The following is a 17,262-nucleotide window of genomic DNA, read 5'->3' as shown; positions in this document are numbered from 1 at the left end:
AATTACTGCTTGATTCTCCTCAAGGATACTTAATAACAACCACAGTCCAGGATAAGAATGCACAGAAATAGTTAAATCTTTGAGCTCCCTACACTATTTACTTGAATACTGTTTTAGTTTGCAAATTCAACCTGTTGAGTTGAATTTAAGGCCATGACATCTCATTTTATCTGGCATCATAGGAAAATAAGATATCCCCATATAAATAAGAATTTTAGCTAAATTACAGAACTTTTCAACCCTCAGCATATAAGATGGAAAACTCATGTTTTCTTGAACACAGCCCTCTGAAAATTAGACATTTATTGGCGATTCCAAAACGAACCAAACCCATTGCTGAAGAGTCCATTCCGACTCACAGCAACCCTGTAGAACTGCCCCGTAGGGTTTCCAAGGAGGGAGGGACTGGTGGATTCAAACTGCTGACCTTCTGGTTAGCAGCCGAGTTCTTAATCACTGTGCCACCAGGGCTCCTATTGGTGATAAGGGGCATCAAAAGTATACAGATCTATATAGATCTGAATTAAATGCCCTCTGAATGCTGTTTTTAATTTTTTTTAATTTATGTCTGTTTTGTATGTCTCCCTCCACACTACCAGGCAGATGCTTCTCCATTCTTTTATATAACACCTTTCTTCCCTACTTTTTTGATGGTTCTATTCTATTACAAATTAAGACACAGATAAACTTTTATTAGTTTAGACTCAGGTTTTAGAGTAAAGAGTTTCTTGGTGTTCTCCTGTGAGCTGAGTACGTATGTTGTTGTGACATCTATTTTTTGAGTGTTCAATGACTGGTTTTTACTTATTTCTTAGATCTTGGTGGTGTTCTGGGTCACTGAGATTTCTGGATATGCAGACTCTGGAAAAGTTACTGCAGAGGATAGCTGTGAGTCCCAGAATTTAGGGGTAAGATCAGTAAATATCACCCTCCACAACTGAAGTTAGCGAGAATCAACATCAAAATCTGGTAACTCTGGCCCAGCATTCCTATCGGGCAATAGAGAATGTCCAGGACCAAGTATTGGCCATGTTCTTCAGGTCCCCTGATCCAATTCTGGAGTTAGAATGGCTCCATTCCTACTCAACATCTTTCAAAGGAAAAGGGCTTTGTATCTGTGGACACAGTGATTCAGGTCACCAAAAAAATATGTGCTATGGCAGAGAGCGGCTCTCCTAAGCCTGAATGAAACATCCTACCAGAGTATCCAATAGGTACCAATTACCGAAAGTTTACTAGTCTCAGGTACTGTGTTAGCCATTTGTATTTGTTATTTCATTTTACCTCCACAACCACCCTAAGAGGAAGGGGTTATTATTACCATTTTATAGATAAAAAGGGTCTAAAACGTTGCCTTGGTTACGCAGCCATTGAGTGGCTGAAATAGGATTCACACCTAGCGTTCTCTGGCCCTTCCCAAAACCAGCAGCTCCTAACTGTTACGCTATATTCCCTCTCTTCAGCCTTAGTTCCAATTCCATGTTTATTAAGCAATCTTTTAATAACTAATTTGGCACCTTGGAAGGGGGAATTCCCTGCCTAAGCATTTTTGTTCAGGTCTCTAAAAAGGAATATCTTACAACATACACATCAAACTTGGCGTTTCTTCCAAGTCTGAGGGATATAGGTCAATGCCGTAGTCTCTGTTCACTTTGGGGGAAACGGATACAGTCAAGATTCTAAAACTGTAAAACTGAGGATTTAGACTGTGACCCAGGAAGACCTGGAAAAGGGATGCTCATAGACTAGTCAAAACAATCTTGCAAAAGAACAAAGTTGGAGGACTACTACTTCCCAACTTAAAAACTTACTACAAAGATACAGTAATCAAGACAGTGTGTTACTGGCATCAGGATAGATAATACGGATCAACAGAATAGAATTAAGAGTCCAGAAATAAGCTTTTACACATTTATGGTCAACTGATTTTTGACAAGGGTGCCAAAGCATTTGTCAGGAAAGAATGATTTTTTTCAACAAATTGTGCGAGGATAACTGACTATACACATGCAAGAGAATAAAGTTGCACACCTACCTCACATCATACATACACACAGACACGACAAACTCAAAAGGGATCATAAACCTAAATGTAAGAGCTAAAAATATAAAACTCTTATAAGAAATCTATGACCTTGGATTTGGCAATGGTTTGTTAGTTATGACACTACAAAACATAAGCAACAAAAGAAAAAATAGGCAAATTAGACTTCATTAAAGTTAAAAACTTTTGCAGAAGCAACCAAAGTAAAAAGTAGACACACCAGGTTTCATTGAACAAAAACACTTTTTGTGCTTCAAAGGACACCATCAAGGAAATGAAAAAATAACCCACGGAGAGAAAATATCCATAAATCATATATTTGGGTTTAGTATCCAGAATATACAAAGAATTCTTACAACTCAACAATAAAAATACAAATAACCAATTTAAAAACAGGCAAAGTATCTGAAGACATTTCTCCATAGAAGGTATACAAATGGCCAAGATGGACATAAAAAGATACTAAACATCATTCATCATTAGGAAAATGCCAATCAATACCACACTAGGATGGCTATAATCAAAAAAAGGGCAATAACAACTGTTGGCAAGGATGTGGAGAAATTGGACCCTCATTACTGGTGGGAACTAAAATGTTGCAGCTGTACTGGAAAACAGTTTGGCAGTTGTTCAAAAAGTTAAATGCAGTTAATATATGATCCAGCAATTCTACTCTTAGGTATATACTCCAAGAGAAAAGAAAACATATGTCCACGCAAGAACCTGCACATGCATGTTCATAGCAGTATCATTCATAATACCCAAAAAGTAGAAACAACCCAAATATCCATCAACTGATGAATGGGTAAACAAAAGTGGTCTATCCATAAAATGGAATGTTATTCAGCCACAAAAAGATTAAATGCTGATACACAGATGAACCTTGAACACATAATGCTGAATGAAAGAGGCCAGTTACAAAAGGCCACAATTACATGACTTCTTTCATTTTACTTGGATCCACAATCAACACCCATGGAAGCAGCAGTCAAGAAATCAAAAGACATTGCATTGGGCAAAACAGCTGCAAGAGATCTCTTTAAAGTGTTAAAAAGCAAAGATGTCACCTTGAGGACTAAGGTGTGCCTGACCCAAGCCATGGTGTTTTCAATTTCCTGAGGCATGTGAAAGCTGGACAATGAATAAGAAAGACCCAAGAAGAATTGATACCTTTGAATTGTGGCGTTAGTGAAGAATATTGAACATATCATGGACTGCCAAAGAATGAACAAAGCTGTCTTGGAAGAAGTACAACCAGAATGCTCCTTGGAAGCAAGAATGGCGAGACCATGTCTCACATACTTTGGACGTGTTGTCAGGAGGGGTCAGTCCCTGGAGAAGGACATCATGTTTAGTGAAGAAGAGGGTTAGCGAAAAAGAGGAAGACCCTCAACGAGATGGATTGACACAGTGGCTGCAACAATGGGTACCAAGCATAGCAACTATTGTGTGGATGGCACAGGACCGGGCAATGTTTTGTTCTGTTGTCCATAGGGTCGCTATGAGTCAGAACCAACTTGATGGTACCTAACAACAACAACATTTCTAGGAAATAACCAGAACAGGCACACCTATCAGGACAAAGTAGATTAGTGGTTGCCTAGAGCTGGAGTGGTGGTGGTGGTGAAGAATGGGTACGGGGTTTCTTTCTGGGGTGATGAAATGTATTAAAATTAGACTGTGGCTGTGGTGATGGTTGCATAACTCTGAATACACTGAAAACCACAGAAATGTACACTTTTTGCACATTTGTACAAAACGAATTTTGTACGTACATAAAAGTGGTGAATTTTTATGGAATGTGAATTATATTTCAATAAAGCTGTTGAAAAAAAGTGATGCCCAGCCTCTTCCAATTTATAGTATTATATACATGGAAACCAAACATATATGTATGATCACATGTTAAGACAAACAGAACAGATATATTTCAGTTATATTTATAAAATCAACTAAGCAGCAAGTTTTGTTTTTTTTTTAATCCAAAGATAGTTATATTGGCTCTGTCATTTCCCATATTGGGCTCACTGGTTTTGTAACTTTGGTATAATTTACCATTAAATTACGTCCACTTAAATAGCTATACCATGTATGTGTACTAGGCTGGGTACTGTGTCGCCTACAGAATGAGCAATCATTATTCCCATATAAATAATAATCAATACATGGTATAATATGGAACAAATACATCACTACAAATATATGTAGTGAAGTATATACATACATATACATGAAATATCTTCTCACTCATCTTTATTTCCGTTCATTCACAGGTTGAGGCACTAAAGAAAATACCCTTTCACAGATCAACGATAAGTACAGATAAATGTTAATGTATGCTTTTTTAATCTTTTACACATTTTATGTAGACTCATAATTTGAGTGTTTTATGGCCTATTATATTATAAAAATATTATAGCATATAACATGATTTCCATCTTCCTGCAGTAATGAATAGTAGCTTGAAGAGCTCAGACACTTCTCCACTCTAGAAAAAGAACATGGAAGGAACTTCAGTTGGTTCAGCAGTGAGTACAAACTAACTTCACGTTAGCCCCTGGGAACTGTGAAATTTCCTTAACTCAGGGAAGAACACAGGTTCTTTTTCAAACAGGAGTGAAAGATACCGTAGAAAGCTCTTTAGCCTTAACAGGGTCTTGCTCAGGTAAATAGAAAAGAGGACTAGGTAGGCAGTCAGCTGTAGTTTAAAGAACCTCAAAGATCATTTAAGCACATGCTCAGTACTGTTTTCAAATGTAGAGGCTGCTGATAATAACAACATCCAAAGGATACAAACAGCCAGGCAGCTGTTCTTCAGACAGCTTCTGTTATTAAAAAAAAACAAAAACAAAAACATTGCCTTCGAGTCTATTCTGACTCATAGCAACCCTACAGGACAGGGTAGAACCGCCCCATACGGTTTCCAAGGAGCGTCTGGTGGATTCAAACTGCCAATCTTTTGGTTAGCAGTCATAGCTCTTAACCACTAGGCTGCCAGGGTTTCCAGACTCTAAGGCCCATTTAATTAGGGGCAGATCTTACAGCCTCTAAGTTTTGTCTAGTTTATGCCCTGCTTTTGGGTAGGAATATACTTCAAAGCACAACCCGACTTAACAGTTCAAACATTCCACTGTTCTGCTTTTATAAATGGTTGCTTGTCCTAATCTTGAAAGGTCTTCAGGAAAAAAATGTTGTTTTTCTTGATAAGACGTCACGAGCATCTCATTCCCTCTTTGGGCATCTCCTTCACTCTGGGGAATATAAGCACTCTTGGAGAAGCTGCATCTAAATCAAGTTTGGAGGGATCAGATGCATAAAATGTGGCTGCTATTTGAAAAAACGAATTCATTCGGCAAAGACTTAAGAGTCTGTGATGTGTCAGGCACGGTACTAGGTGCCAGGAAAATGAGTGAACGAGACAGACATGGTCCTTCGGCCTCCCGGCAAAGTATTTTGTGAAGTGAATAAATAAATAAGCCCAAACAGTTGCTGTTAAGTCAATTCTGGCTCATATGGCAACCCTGTGTGTGTATCAGAGTAGAACTGCGCACCATAGGGTCTTCAATGGTTGACTTTTTGGAAGTAGATTGCAAGGCCTTTCTTCTTAGATGCCGCTGGGTAGACTTGAACATCCAACCTCTTAGTTGGCAGCTGAGTGTGTTATCCATTTGTCCCACCCAAGGACTTTGAAGTAAATAAATGCCCACTCATTAATTAATTTTATTAATCTTGGTAATACTTAACTAATGTTAAGTATTATAATGGGTGGGCTTTGAAAAGCATATATGATATAGGACACTTAGCCAACGGGCTGATAGAAACTATAAACATACATTTTTCTAATCAACTGGTTTGCTTTATAGGCATTATAGGCATCTTATTTCAAGAAAAAGCCCATCCTGGTGCAAATTAAATTCATCTTGTCTTGTTTAAGCTTCAAAAGAAAGGAAACAGCACTAGGTTTCCTTTGAATACTTCCTGATTTGTTTTTTTCTCATACATTTTATTACAGCCATGACTATAATTTGGTTCCCATTTTTCTATGATCCCACTGAACCGGTTTCGCACCCCTACACAGGTCTTGGGAAGAGTTTACAAAGCTCATATATCACTGTTAGGAATGAAACAAATCTTTTCCTTGGACAATTACCACAGTCTTGTACTTTCTATAACTAGCTGAGTTTTTTCTGGCCTCATATGGATTTCTTAAGAACGTCCACCTTTCTTATTAAGATCAGGTTTTGAAGCACTCCTATTTCATCAAGACATCACTATCATAAAAACATTTAGGGATTATTTGAATTCTTGGGTGAGCATGCACGCTAACTAGAGTTGCTTTCTTTGCACTGAATTCTATGGTTTGTTTTATAGAGGATGAGTAACCACATGCCAGCCATGAAAATTAATTCTAGGTTATGTAATAGGGAAGTTTTTTTTTAATTTACGAGCAGGGGGACCTTAGAAATTTTTTCGGAAGATAATTTAGTACAGTTTTTTGTCTACTTACCAATAAACCTTCTCACTTATCAACTATCTCATTAGCCAACATTTCACATTTATGACGATAGTGAAAAACCTACTAATCAACTATTTTGCACATTAACAATGTATGTCTGGCAGTAACAAATACTGAGGTGCGAGGCGACAGTAACACTGGCTTTGATGGTTAAGGTTATGTGTCAGCTTGGCTGGGCTATGATTCTCAGTGGGGTTGGCAGTTATGTAATGTAATTTGGCAGTTGTGTAATGATGTAGTCATCACCATTTTGTGATCTAACATGGTCATCCTCCATTTTCAATAGCACCAATTTCACATAAAGACTTGGCCTTTGGAACCTAACCATGTCAGTGAGGAGAGGGTGTAGATGTTAAGCAGTCATTAGCCTTACATAATTTAAGTAGAAGTCTTGTGTGGAAACAATGAAGGGGGCTAGGTCTGTGTTTCTTAAAATAAGAAATTCATAAGAAATATTTAGGCCTTACACAGGTACATATTTGATGTCTTCAACATTAATAATACCTGACAAACATTCCACCTTCCAGAAAGTTTGGTTAGGTAGAGACCTCAATAGTGTGTCAGAGAACTGAATATCTTCTAAAATGGGGCCAGTTCTGTCACACTGATAATCCAGATAAAGCCTATAGTCAAGTGATGGTTGGTTGTTGTTAGGTGCCATCAAGTCGGTTCTGGCTCATAGTGACCCTATGTACAACAGAATGAAACACTGCCCAGTTCTGTGCCATCCTCAAAATTGTTGCTATGTTTGAGCCCATTTTTATAGCCCACTGTGGAAATCCATCTTGTTGAGCGTCTTTCTCTTTTAACTGACCTTCTACTTTATCAAGCGTGATGTCCTTCTCCAGGGACTAGTCCCTCCTGAAAACGTGTCCAAAGAATTTAAGACAAAGTCTCGCCATCCTCACTTCCAAGGAACATTCTAGCTATATTTTTCCAAGACAGATTAGTTCATTCTTCTGGCAGTCCATGGTATATCCAATATTCTTCACCAACACCATAATTCAAAGACATACATTCTTCTTTGGTCTTCCTTATTCATCGTCCAGCTTTCACATGCATATGAGGCAATCGAAAATACTATGGCTTAAGTCAACCGCACCTTAGTCCTCAAAGTGACATCTTTGCTTTTTAATACTTTAAAGAGGTCTTTTGCAGAAGATTTTCCCAACATAATACATTGTTTGATTTCTTGACTGCTGCTCCTGTGGTCGTTGATTGTGGATCCAAGTAAAATGAAGTCCTTTACAACTTCAATCTTTTCTCTGTTTATCATGATGTTGCTTACTGGTCCAGTTGCGAGGATTTTATGTTGAGGTGTAATCCATACTGCAGGCTGTGGTCTTTGATCTTTACCAGTGTTTCATGTCCTTTTTGCTTTTAGCAGGCAAGGTTGTGTCATCTGCATAACGCAGGGTTGTTAATGAGTCTTCCTCCAGTCTTGATGCCACTTCTTTTTCATATAGACTGGCTTCTTGGATTATGCACTCAACGTCTAGATTGAATAAGTATCGTGAAAGGATACAATCCTGATGCACACCTTTTCTGATTTTAAACCATGCACTATCCCCTTGTTCTGTTAGAATGACTGCCTCTTGGTCTATGTACAGGTCCCTCATGAGCACGATTAAGAGTTCTGGAATTTCCATTCTTTGCAATGTCATCCATAATTTGTTATGATCCATACAGTTGAATGCCTTTGCATAATCAATAAAACACAAGTAAACATCTTTCTGGTATTCTTTGCTTTCAGCAATGATATCCCTTCTTCCACATCCTCTTCTAAATCCAGGTTGAATTTTTGGCAGTTCCCTGTCAATGTACTGTTGCAACTGTTTTTGAATTATCTTCAGCAAAGTTTTACTTGCGTGTGATTTTAATGATATTGTTTGATAATTTCCACATTTGGTTGGATCACCTTTCTTGGTAACAGGCATAAATATGGATCTCTTCCAGTCAGTTGGCCAGGAAGCTGTCTTCCACATTTCTTGGCATAGAGGAGTGAGCACCTCCAGCACTGCATCCGTTTGTTGATACATTTCAATTGGTATTCTGTCAGTTCCTGGAGACTTGTTTTTTTCCCAATGCCTTCAGTGCAGCTTAGACTTCTTCCTTCAGTACCACCGGTTCTTGATCATATGCTACCTCCTGAAATGGTTGGATGTCGACCGAGTGATGGTTAGCCACAGGATGAAAGACTAAAGAATTAGGCTAAATCCTCTGGATATCAACATGCAATTGATAGAATTTTTTCCTCTTTATTATTTATCTCAGTATCACTAAGGTTACTTAACTGTTTTTCCTCATTGTTATACCATTCTTAGCAATATTTGGCTAATGACACGGACTCCTATTTGTCTTAGCACATAGTACCCTTGAGGATGCTTCTCTTTGTGTTTCTTTGCTGAGTGTAAATTATAAGAAATGTCAGGCTGATGTGTGCTCACTGTCTGCCACTCCTCTTTCTAGGTAATTGAAAATGACTGGAGTCTTTTCTGTTCCCCCAAAACACCACCCTTCTTGTCTCAGGGCCTTTTCACTTGCTATTCCCTCTGCCTTATCATTGGCTCTTGGTACAGCTGCTCCTTCTCTTCCTTCACGGCTTGCAAAAGTGGCTCCACAGAACTTTCTGGAGCCATTGAGGCCAATGACCACCTGAAACTATTACCCTGAGGAAATCATTAAACTTCACATGGAAACTATCCCCTGAAGTCATCTTTGAACCAAATAATAGTTAAGCCTAATTAGAAAAGAAAGTTTGCATATTATACTTTTTAAAAGAATTATCTATTTGTGTTCTGATTGACAAGAGCAACTCGAAAAGATAGATGAGAAGCTTACGAAGCAGTGAGTTTTTATTAATGATGGTGAAATACTTTAGAAAAAGTTACCGAGAAAGGTGGCACAACTTGTCACTGCATTATACATGGAGAAACTGCTAAAGTGGTGTATGTTTTGTTGTGTATATTTTTATATATACAAATAATAACAACGAATAAGTGAATGGCTCCTCAGAAAGGCCTTTCTTGACCCCTAATCAGCCAGTGTGTTTCTTTCTTAACACTTATGGACAGTCCTGTTTGTGTATTTGTTTCCACTCACTAGAAAGGAAGCATCTTGAGGCAGAAACAGACTTGGTCTTGTTCCTTGGCATTTTCCCAGCACCTAGAACACAGGTGTTCAATAAATGTGTGTTTTATGCTGAATGAACTGTTCACCTAACATACATGTAACGTCCTGGCAAAGAGTTGCTGTCATTTGGGGTTATCCTATCTGATTTTGAACAAGACACTGGAAGCCTCTATCTGAGGGTCTACAACTTGACCGCACTTTAGAATCACCTGAGAAACTTAAACGTTACCTTTGCCCAGTCCCTGCTCAGACCTAGGGGTGGATCTCAGGAATCAGTATTTTTTAAAGCTCTTCATGTGACTGACTGTGCAGCCAAAGTGGAACAGTACTGCTCTAGGTGACAAAGAACTGAATCATCACCCGACTACCAAGTTCTTATCCTCCAGGTAAGTCTTTCCTATGTCACCCAGGTCTAGGGTACCCCTGTTCTTCAGACCACTCTCGTGGCTTCTAGATACCTGGCTTATTATTACAAAGGGGCAGAACTAGGAACAAACTAGATAAAAAATCAGCCTCTCAGGAAAGAGAAAAGGGATCCAAGGAACTTAGGATCACCTGTTAATACCTGCCCTGAAAACCTCAATCTAAAGAGGAAAGTTCCAGCACACTTTTCTTTCCCTTCTTAAAAGAAAACCCATTGCCGTCTGGTTGATTTCGACTCATAGCAGCCCTACAGGACAGAGTAGAACTGCCCCATAGGGTTTCCAAGGAGTAGCTGGTTAGCAGCCGAGATCTCAACCACTGTGCCACCAGGGCTCCTCTTAAAAGAAAGCCATCAACAAATCCCTTTATTTGGCCGTAGACGTCAGAGGCAAGAATAATAATGATGGTGATGATAAATAATGCACTTGAGCAACAAAGCAAACAAAAATAATGCATAGAAAAAAGTGCCCAAATTCCATCTTCCCTGCAAGAAACAGAGACCAAGTTGTGGAGGCTTCAGAAACTCTTGTTCATTTTTTCTGTTATGGCAAAGTCTAATCTTAAAGACATTATTTATAACTGGGACCTCTAATTTTCTCTTAAGGAAAAACAATGTTTTCCTCAAGCAATGCAATTAGTAAACGGTTTTTTTCAAAATCACCATCGGAAACACTAACAAAAACCAGACTCATGCTAAAAGTCAACCAGAACCCATTTTTCTCCTTCCACTTAGAAAAGCCAGATGACTATAGTAAAATGGAGAGGACACAGGAGTAGAAGGGGAAGTATCCACGTTGCAGTCCAGGTTCTCTACCCCTTGCCAACTGAACGATCAGCAATTTTTCTTGCCTACTGAAATGAGAATCATAACCCCTCTGCTGCCTGTCTCATGTCAGCTGTTGCTTATAGATAATATTTACAAACATTCTCTGAAAATGGTACACCATGCACATGTAAACTATGGGTCTCTATAACCAACTTCAGTGGTTACAGTGGTTAGAAATATTGACCTAGGATATGCTATGTGCCAAGCAAAGCGCTGAACAAAAGAAACTGTCCACGATCAATACCTGCGTTGTGCCATACTATCACTCTCAGCGTCTACCCACCGCTAGGGAAGCTGAGGCCATCAGACTACAAAAGTATTGCTGGTGGGGTTATAAAATGGGACAGCCACTGTGGAAAACACTTTAGAGGTTTCTCAGAAAGTCACACACAGAATTACCATATGATCTGGCAATTCCACTCCTAGGTCTATACCTAACGGAATTGAAAACAGGAATGCAAACTGATAACTTGTACACCAATGTTCAGTGTTCACTGCAGCACTATTCACAACAGCCAAAAAGTGGGAACAGCCTAAATGTGCATCCACAGGTGAATGAATAAACAAAATGGGGTACATACATACAATGGAATACCACTCAGACATCAAGAGAAATGAAGTCCTGATGCATGCTTCAACATGGATGAACCTTGAAAACATTGTGCGGAGTGAAGTCAGTCAATCACGAATGGATATATATCGTATGATCCCACTTACATGAAATATCTAGAATAGGCAAGTGTATAGAGACCAAAGTTCATCAGTGGTTGCCAGGGGTGGGAAAGAAGGACTCAATACTTACGGGACACTGAGCTTCTGTTAAGGGTGATGGTATAATTTGGGAAGGGCTAAGGGTGATGGCTGAGTAACACGATGAACATAATGTCACTAAACGATACATGGGGAGATTGTTTTTGAAATGCCAAATGTTTTGTTATATATGTATTTACCGCAATTGAAAAACAAAACAGAGAAAATAATTTCCTTTGCAGCATGAGAAACCCAGCTCAGCCAAATGCAGAAATAACATTTACAAATCACTTATTCACCCCAAAGTTCATCTCCACACCCAGATCTAAAGTCCTTTCATTTTCCACCAAAGATGTCCAAGCCATCCAAACCCAAAATTCAAACCCACTGCCACTGAGTCAGTTCTGATTCATAGCGACCCTACAGGACAGAGTAGAACTGCCCCATAGGGTTTTCAAGGTTGTAAATCTTTACAGAAGCAGACTGCCTCATCTTACTCCTGAGGAGCCACTGGTGGGTTCAAGCCACTGACCTTTCGGTTAGCAGTCGAGGGCTTAACCACCGCGCCACCAGGGCTGGACTATTAAATTCAGAAACCTTATCAGTTAAGATGAAAGTAACACACTTGAACAGCTGTGAGTGAACAAGCTTCAGTTTAAGGTTTCCAGTAGATAAGAGGATCTGGAAAGTTGAAAGCAGTTTTGCAGGTGATCCCAGGACAGCTTAAAACTGGAACTTCTGCCTCCTGTCTTCTAAGGCTTAGAGGTAACTTTAGAGACTGTCTGGTTGACAGGAAATACGCTGGGGCAGCAATGAGCTGGAATCCTGTGTGGTTGAGGCAAGTCTTCAACCTCACCCAGACTTAGTGTGTTTTTTTTGTTTTTAAATCCATTAGTAAAACAAAGACAAAAATATCTCCTTTGCTAGGTGAATAATTTGAAGCTTAGACATGATATACATAAAGTCTGTGCATATTTAAGTTATCAATAAATTACAGCTAATTTTTAAAAGCCAGTTCATTGATTTTCAGACTTAAGTGGCAGAGCACCTGGGAGTTGCAGATCACTGTGAAATATCAATATATTTTATCCAATATGAACCAAGAAAGGTTTTTTTTTTTAGTAGCAAATATGACTACATTGCACATGACAAATATATTACAAATAAGAACACATCTGTTCACCAGAAAAAAAAAAAAGGGAATTCCCCCCAAACAAGCTATTGAACTGGGTAATGTGCCATAGTCTTCCTATATTTTTTGGCTACCTGTTCATTTGATTTATGTCTTTGGATGGGAGTAGGGGAAATGGTAAGCAGACACACAGCAATAACAGGCCAATGGAGAAGAGTTACCATTTAGTTTAGCTGCAGGCTTCACGGAGTTTGCAAACCTCTGCTAATAACCCATTACGTAGAGCTGATCAACGAATCCAGTGGTTTTCAAACTTTTCTGAAAGCAGGAAAAACCTTTCTTCAAAAAAATTTTTTTTTTCCCGCAGAAGCCCAAGATGTAAAACAGAAAAACAGAAGTCCCAAATAGAAAACAGAACAAAGGCTGAGCTGCCCATCTGCAAGCCCTGGGGTCCCCCACCCTTGCAGGCACTCTGAAGACTTCTGGGCACATTTTGAAAACCCTTGAGTCCACAGCCTTCATTCTTCAGGTTCAAGAATTCAAGTTCAGACATGCTGAGGGATTTACCCAAGGTCGCACAGTGAATTTGTGGTGGAAGAATCAAGACTAGAACCCAGACCTGTCAACTGTCAGTTCACCATTTCCCCTCTGCTCCACCAATACTATTCAGACACCACTAGTTTCTCCAAAAATAAACTATTGGTTAAATAGGTGAGGCACAACCTTGGCAAAGAGGTCAACTTGGCAGGGGTCAACTCCCTTAAAAACCGTCTCAAACTGTCAACTTGACTGGATGTCCCTCCTTTGCCTATCTTATGTTCCACGCTGTACCAAAATTTCTTGTTTATGTCAGAGATATAAATTGGCCTGTACATTGTAATTAACCGTCTGAATTAGTTGCTAACCTTTAAAAATCAGATTTTGCCTAAAAATTTGGATTCTGTGCTTCTATTGAAAAATGAGACATTGTAGCAACGCTGAACCATCATACCCAACTGATAACAATCAGCAGGAGTTGAGCAGAGGTACGTACTCTCCAGTTTGTCACAGTCGCCGCCAGCCCCTATTGCCTTACACCTGATTATCCGTAATTGTGACTCCCAGTCTAAAGCTTATGTTTATAGAAGCATTTTAGGGAATTGAACTTGTAGGATCAAAGGTAAACCTAGGCGGGAGATACAGATACAGCCTAATTTCAAAAGGTGAGCCAAATGCCATCATAAATAATGCTGCTTTCCTCCACTGATTAAGGAGGAATTTTCAGGGCCGCCTTCCTGACGCATTTATTTTCTGAGGGTTATTAGATTAACCGTAGACTAATAGAGCTACAATGGGGGCATTGAGAGGTCAGTGGTAGAATTCTCACCTTCCACGCAGGAGACCTGGGTTCAATACCCAGCCTAATGCACCTCTCCTGTATAGCCACCACCCATCTGTTAGTGGAGGCTTGCAAGTTGCTATGATGCTGAACAGGTTTCAGTGGAGCTTCTAGATTACAGTGCATGAGGAAGAAAGGGCTGCTGATCTACTTCCAAAATCAGCCAATGAAAACTCTATGGATGACAACGGTCCAATTTGCCCTTGATTGTGGAGATGGTGCAGAACTGGGTAGCATTTTGTTCCGTTGTGCATGGGGTCGCCATGAGTTGGGAGCTGACTTGATGGCAGCTATTTTTAACAACACACTTTTGCAGTTAACACGCACATTTCCTTTCTTAAATATTTTCAAGGATGAGATACATTCTTCCTCTTTTGGAAAAAATCTAGAATGGATGTAGGGGAGCCCATCTGGGAAGCAGGATGCCGAACAGGATGACTTTTTTGTTTTTCCAAAATGTTACAGAATAACTGTACCATGCATATGGTGTGGGGTGTGGGGTGTGTGTGTTTCATCTCTAACTAGATTCTGAACCCTTCTTTTCCTCTGAGCTAACAATGATAGTGTTCAGTTCTTTATCTGAAACGTGTCCTAGTAAATACCTGTATTAAGACCTAATTTGAAAAAAGCAGACGATGTTCCTGGCTACTTAACTCTGCAGCACTGCCTTCCAGCTGCCTTCTGGGAAACAGCTGTTTATGGTTCTTTTGTTGGTATTTATGCCTTCTTACCATGCTTCTTTGAATTCCCCAAACGGCACACTTGGGAAACTCTTCATTTCCCAAATACAAACGTCATGAAGTCTGAACTCTGGGTTCAGGTGTTCTAACCTGGCACCAAGGTCAGAGCCCAAATTGACTGACGAGTCCCAGCCCAGTTTAGAGTCATAGTCGCAATACATGTGCCGTCTCTGTCGAACAGTCTGGCCACCGTGCTGAGCAGAGATGAGGTACTGGAGAACAGTGAGAACCAGACCATTTCAGCACAAGAAAATAACTTATCACTCTTGTGAACAGAGAGAGCTCACCAGGGAAAATTTAAGACCCAGGGCATGTAAGATTAGGTTACCAACCCACAGATCAAAAGAGCGTAGAACAGAGACAAAGAATGACCCTTCTTCTAAATATTTGCACTTATGAAATTTCCCAGACATAGTCTCATAGTAGATCCACAATTCCAGTCGTTAAAAGTTGCAAACTATCCTATAGAATACCACAAGTTCAAGGTTATTCGTTGCAGTACCGTTAATAATAACGAAAGTTAGGAAACAATCTAAAGTGACCATCTTAGGAGGCTGATTAACCAAATTATGGAACATTCATACAATGGAATACAGTGAAATCATTTTTAAAAAGAGACACACTTTCGTGAACTGAATGAGAATAGTCTTCAAATGGTAAAAACAAAATGTGGAATAATAGAGCATGTTACTATTTAAAAAAAAAAGGCAAAAGAAGAATACATAGAACTATATTTTCTTGTATGCACTTGAACTGCCTCTGGAAAAGGATATAAGAAACTGACATCTCTGGCTTCTTCTGGAAAGGGGCACTGAGTGATTGGGACATGGGCTCAGGGAGGTCCTTCACTAGGCATCCTTTCGAACTTTGAACCAGATAAACGTATTGCCTACTCAATACATTTTACAAGAAATAATATGGCATTAAAGAAACCAATCAAGCACTTCTTCATCTAGGAGGTATACAGAAGGCAGTTCACTGTAACGTTCTTGTACCATTTCTGGGTGTAAAAAAAGAAGCTCTGCACTAGGGTAATGAGCTGGGTGCTTCCAGTGAGAGGTTGTCCAGGAAGGGCAAGTGCCAAACCTAATTTGCTAGTTTCAGAGGTATACTTACATTGGCCTGAGAGCTGAGGGCAGAGTGGAAATCCCTTCTCGGCTGCCATGGTGAAATGGGTTTCCGATGTTGGCAATGCAGTTTCTGACTGTGCCATCAGAATCTAACACACAACCTTCACTAACTGCAAGTGGCACCTCTCCCCTGTGTTGGTCAAAAATACAGGGGGAGGGGGGATTGTCACACTTCACCCTTTTCCTTCATGTTTGGTAACAGAACACATAAAATGCCAAACATTTAGGAAAGCAGGGAAATGTGGTCAAAGCTTAGATTTTCGAAAAAATTCCCTTGGCCCATCCCTTGAAGGGGGGCAGCCCCTTGAGGTCTCATAGCAAAGACGTATTGCCTCAGTGCAGGCCTAGTCACGTACAACAAGGAGGTTTACAATGGAGCGGCACTTTGGTTAGGCTGCAGGGGCGTGGAGCAGGAATCAACACATTTGCATTTCCATCTTGACTCTATATCCGTGCTTGTCATATGACCTTAACTTCGTAAGCCTGAATAGCTTCCTCTATAAAATGGAGTCATAATAGCTGCCTCACCTCCCTTCCTGGACCATCCTGAGAATAAAAAGATAAAAATGGATACAAAAGCATTTTAAAAACTGTAAGGCATTAGAGGTGAATGTTAGGCTCGTAAATACAAGGACACACCTTTTTGATGATAATTTTGAAGGTATGAGTCAAAGGAACAAACGTGGTCTTTAGGGTAAGACAGATCAGAACTTAACTTCTAGCCCTACCCTCTCATCTGCTGTGTGACCTACAACAAGTACCTTAGCCTCTCTGAGCCTTGGTTTCCTCACCCCAAAGCGGGGTTTATGCTACCTGCTTAACAAGATGGCTATGAGAATTAAGTGAGGTAACTTTATATATATACATGTATATATATACACACACACACATATACACACAGACACATACATACATACACACACACACATATATATCTAAAAACAAACCCGCTGCTTTCGAATCGATATTGACTCATAGTGACCCTACTGGACAGAGTAGAACTGCCCCATAAGGTTTCCGAGGAGCAGCTGTTGGATCTGAACTGCCTACCTTTTGATCAGCAGCCATAGCTCTTAACCACTACGCTACCAGGGCCCCATATATATATATATAAACCACCACATATATATGTATATAAACCAAACCGGTTGCTGTCAATTCTGACACTACAGGACAGGGTAGAACTACCCC

General features: G+C 39.7%; 1 protein-coding gene across 1 annotated transcript in view; it reads right to left on the bottom strand.

The window, feature by feature from the left end:
• CHD9 (chromodomain helicase DNA binding protein 9) overlaps nucleotides 1-17,262 on the bottom strand; it is a 227,689-nt gene that overhangs the window by 166,932 nt on the left and 43,495 nt on the right. The gene's annotated exons all lie outside the window — the stretch shown is intronic.

Source organism: Elephas maximus, chromosome 21, assembly GCF_024166365.1.
Source record: "Elephas maximus indicus isolate mEleMax1 chromosome 21, mEleMax1 primary haplotype, whole genome shotgun sequence".
Taxonomy (NCBI): domain Eukaryota; kingdom Metazoa; phylum Chordata; class Mammalia; order Proboscidea; family Elephantidae; genus Elephas; species Elephas maximus.
The sequence above is the reverse complement of the archived record's forward strand: the minus strand, read 5'-3'. Positions and strand labels throughout refer to the sequence as shown.